The sequence below is a fragment of the Symphalangus syndactylus genome, chromosome X (genome assembly GCF_028878055.3).
Source record: "Symphalangus syndactylus isolate Jambi chromosome X, NHGRI_mSymSyn1-v2.1_pri, whole genome shotgun sequence".
Lineage (NCBI taxonomy): Eukaryota > Metazoa > Chordata > Mammalia > Primates > Hylobatidae > Symphalangus > Symphalangus syndactylus.
The window spans coordinates 155,995,415-156,000,338 of record NC_072447.2 but is presented as its reverse complement, the minus strand read 5'-3'; the positions used below and the strand labels follow the sequence as shown (position 1 = coordinate 156,000,338).

The window sequence follows — 4,924 nt, the reverse complement described above, 5'->3', positions numbered from 1 at the left end:
TATGTCCATCTCCCACAGCGTGCTCCACTTCCACAGGTACACCCGCCAGTGCTTGTCAGCGACGCAATGTCCTCTCGCATCTCATGGATGACTGGGAGCAGAAACTGCTCAAAATCCTCCTCCAGCTCTAGCACCTCCACTTCCTCTGGTTCTGACAGCTCGACGACATCCAGGGGCCGCATCTCTTCCTGCTGCCTCGGAACCTCAGTAGCAACATGAGCAGAGCAGCGGTGAACAAAATCCCTTTACCGGTGAACAAAATCCCTTTACCTGATTTTAATCGGGCTATTTCTTTTTGTTATTGAGTTGCATTGGTTCTTTATATGATCTAGATACAAGTCAATTATCAGCTACTATGTAATTTGCAAATAGGTTCTGTTATTTTGTGGGTTGTCTTTTCACTTTCTTGGTGGTGCCCTTTGAAGCACAACAGTTTTTCATTTTCCAATTTATTTTTTTCTTTGCTTGTTTGATACTTTGGACATCCTTTCTAAGAAACCGTTGCCTAAGCCAAGGTCATCAAGATTTACTCCTGTGTTTTCTTCCAAGAGTTTTATAGTTTTAGCTCTTACATTTAGATCTATGATCCATTATGAGTTAATTTTTGTATATGGTCTGAGCTAGGGGTCCAAGTTCATTCTTTTGCATGTGGATATCTAATTGTCCCAACACCGTTTGTTAAACAGACTATTCTTTTTGCCATTGAATCGCCTTGGCACTCTTGGCAAAAATCAATTGACCATAGATGTAAGGGTTTATTTCTGAATTCTTAATGCTGTTCAATTGGTCTATAAGTATCTTTGTGCTAGTACCACACAGACTTGAGTCCTGTAGCTTTGTGGTAAGCTTTGAAATTAGGAAATGTGAGTCTTGGAAAATTAGGAAAAATAACTTTGTTCTTTTTCAAGGTTGTTTTGGCTATTCTGAGTTTCTTGCATTTTCATATACATTTTAGGATCAGCTTGTCAATTTGTGCACAAAAGCCAGCTAGGATTTTCCTTCTTTCTTTTTCTTTCTTCTTTCTTTCTTTCTTTCTTTCTTTCTTTCTTTCTTTCTTTCTTTCTTTCTTCTTTCTTTCTTTCTTTCTTTCTTTCTTTCTTTCTTTCTTTCTTCTTTCGTTCTTTTTCTTTCTTTCTTTCTTAATTTAAGCTAGCTGGGATTTTAATAAGGATTCCATTGAACTTGTAGATCAATTTAGAGAGTATTGTCATCTTGGTCGTTGGCAAAGCCCGAGTCCTGTCCTCTCACTCTCCCCCCGGACAGCATGAGCTTCACCACTGGCTCCACCTTTTCCACCAACTACCAGTCCCTAGGCTCTGTCCAGGCGCCCAGCTACGGTGCCTGGCTGGTCAGCAGTGAGGCTAGCATCTATGCAGGTGCTGGGGGTTCTGGTTCCTGCATCTCCGTGTCCTGCTCCACCAGCTTCCAGGGTGGCATGGGGCCCGGGGCCTGGCCATGGGGATGGCCGGGGGTCTGGCAGGAATGGGAGGCATCCAGAACAAGAAGGAGACCATGCAAAGCCTGAACGACCGTCTGGCCTCCTACCTGGGCAGAGTGAGGAGCCTGGAGACTGAGAACCAGAAGCTGGAGAGCAAAATCCGGGAGCACCTGGAGAAGAAGGGACCCCAGGTCAGAGACTTGAGCCATTACTTGAAGACCATCGAGGATCTGAGGGCTCAGCTCTCTGCAAATACTGTGGACAATGCCCGCATTGTTCTGCAGATCGACAGTGCCCGTCTTGCTGCTGATGACTTCAGAGTCAAGTATGAGACAGAGCTGGCCATGGGCCAGTCTGTGGAGAACGACATCCATGGGCTTTGCAAGGTCATTGATGACACCAATGTCACCTGGCTGCAGCAGGAGACAGAGATCGAGGCCCTCAAGGAGGAGCTGCTCTTCATGAAGAAGAACCACGAAGAGGAAGTAAAAGGCCTACAAGCCCAGATTGCCAGCTCTGAGTTGACCGTGGAGGTAGAGGCCCCAAATTTTAGGGCCTCGACAAAATCATGGCAGACATCCGGGCCCAATATGACGAGCTGGCTTGGAAGAAATGAGAGGAGCTGGACAAGTACTGGTCTCAGCAGATTGAGGACAGCACCAGAGGGGTCACCATGCAGTGACAGAGCGAGACTCCATCTCAAAAACAAACAAACAAACAAACAAACAAACAAACCCTCTGAACTCAATGAATGGAACCTTATTTGGAAAAAGCATCTGTGCGGATGTAATTAAGTTAAGGATCTCGAGATGAGATCCTTTTGGATTAGGGCCCTAAATCCAATGACAGGTGTCCTTATAAGAAGGAAAGAAGTCACAAACACAGAGGAGAAGGCCACGTGGATTCACACAGAATAGAGTGGTGCCGCCACAAGCCAGGGGACACCCAGATCCCCCGGGAACTGGAAGAGGCAAGAAGGAGCCTCCCCCAGAGCCTGCAGAGGAGGGAACAGGGTCCTGCAGACACCTGGATCTTAGGCTTCTGGCCTCCAGAGCTGCAAGAGAGTGCATTTCTGTTGTGTTACTTTGTTATGGCAGCCACAGGAAAGGGTGAGGGGACCATGAACGGAAACAAACACATCTTCACTTTGATACTTTTGTACAAATGCACCATAGGAAAATAACACATTTAGGGCCCCATTAATGCATGACAATTGAGTAACTCATGCTATAGACAGGCCTCCTTCTTCTCTCCCTGATGCCTTGACCTCTACCCTCCCTCCCTTCCTCAGCCACTTGCTCCTGATCCCCAGATCCTGTCAGCATGTTGTCATGGATAGAGTGGATCTGTGTGACATGTGAGGGACAGCAAGGGCAAGGTCCCTGGAGACAGATTGTGGCATGGAGCTGGAGAGCTGAAGTGTCCTAGGGGGAAGGATAGTAAAAGCATAATGTTGCTCTCTGGGGCAAGTGGAAACTTCTAGAGTTCTCTGTAGGGACCAGCCCCACAGGGTCGGTGGGTCTCTCCCTTTGTGCAGCGACGAGAGAGTGTAGAAATAAAGACACAAGACAAAGAGATAAAAGAAAAGGCAGCTGGGCCCGGGGGACCACTACCACCAATGCGCAGAGACCGGTAGTGGCCCCGAATGTCTGGCTGCGCTGTTATTTATTGGATACAAAGTAAAAAGGGCAGGGTAAAGGATGTGAGTCTTCTCCAATGATAGGTAAGGTCACGTGGGTCACGTGTCCACTGGACAGGGGGCCCTTCCCTGCCTGGCAGCTGAGGCAGAGAGAGAGAGAGAAGACAAAGAGAAAGACAGCTCACGCCATTATTTCTACATATCAGAGACTTTTAGTACTTTCACTAATTTACTACTGCTATCTAGAAGGCAGAGCCAGGTGTACAGGATGGAACACGAAGGTGGACTAAGAGCGTGACCATTGAAGCACAGCATCACAGGGAGACGGTTAGGCCTCCGGATAACTGCGGGAAAGCCTGACTGGTGTCAGGCCCTCCACAAGAGGTGGAGGAGCAGAGTCTTCTCTAAACTCCCCCGGGGAAAAGGAGATTCCCTTTCCCAGTCTGCTAAGTGGTGGGTGTTGTTTCTTGACACCTTTTGCTACCGCTAGACCACGGTCCGCCTGGCAATGGGCGTCTTCCCAGACACTGGCGTCACCGCTAGACCAAGGAGCCCTCTGGTGGCCCTGTCCAGGCATAACAGAAGGCTCGCACTCTTGTCTTCTGGTCACACCTCACTATGTCCCCTCAGCTCCTATCTCTATATGGCCTGGTTTTTCGTAGGTTATGATTATACAGCAGGGATTATTATAATATTGGGATAAAGAGTAATTACTACCAACTAATGATTAATGATATTCATATACAATCATATCTAAGATCTATATCTGGTATGACTATTCTTGTCTTATATTTTATTATACTGGAACAGCTCGTGTCCTCGATCTCTTGCCTCGGCGCCTGGGTGGCTTGCCGCCCACAGTTCTCTGTGTATGAGAATGGAACTGCAAATCATTTGCCAGTGGCTTTCCTGCTTTGCTCCAGCGAGAGGGTCACAGTGGGACCAGTGGCTGTGAGTGGAGTCCTCATGTGGTTGTGGGGCAGGAGCTTCCACAAGGTGCCTCCTGCTGCAGGAGCCTTCACCCATCTGAGACGGGCAGCCAGCTGCTCATCACAGGAGGGGCTCACGGGCTGCCTAGGAGACAGATTTCGGGCCAAGGTGTTTCCATCAGCTCCCACTCTGGTTGCTGTGCACCCCCACAATGAGGATCCCCCATCTCCAACCATCGCAGTGGAGCCTTGTTTCAGAGGTGACCTCGCTGACCTCGTTGCAGGACTTTGAGGGTACACCCCACTCTGGTCCCCTCCCGCACCGCCTCCTTGCTATCAGGAGTCGTCCCTGGGCTATCGGAGGTCCAGGACAGCCCGGCCACCCTTGCTGCGGCTGTCCTGCGGATGCCCTGGGTTGCTCAGCTCCTTGCATTCACTTGGCCCTTCTGAGAGCTTCCTGGCTCCGTAACACTGCCCGCTTCTTCCAGCTGCTCTGCCCTCCGACTTTCTTTGCTGGCCAGTCTCCCAGCTCTTCCTTGTGAAACCCTTCTCCCCATAAGAAGACTTTGTCCTCGGTGGCACGATTGCATGCGGTAGTTTTAAAAAATGATGGATTTACTCAGATATAATTCACATACCATAAAATTCACCCATTTAAAGCGTACAATTCAATGGCCCTTAATGTATTCACAGAGTTGTGCCACCATCGCCACTATCTAATTCCAGAACATCCTTGTCACCCCTGTCCCCATCAGCAGTCACTCCCTGTGCTCCCTCCCTGGCCCTGGCACCCATTCATCTGGTTTCAGTCTCCCACACATCTATTGCTGGGGTGGATTTTCTGGCCCTCATGCCCAACTGGCACCACTTCTCCTTAGGTCCAACTTGGTCACACCCAAGATCCTGTGCGTGCTCAGA

The 4,924-nt window shown here is 49.0% G+C and overlaps 1 pseudogene; it reads left to right on the top strand.

Moving 5' to 3' along the window:
- The first annotated feature begins 215 nt into the window (after nucleotides 1-215).
- Nucleotides 216-4,456, top strand: LOC129475441 (keratin, type I cytoskeletal 18-like; annotated as a pseudogene).
- The last annotated feature ends 468 nt before the right edge of the window (nucleotides 4,457-4,924 follow it).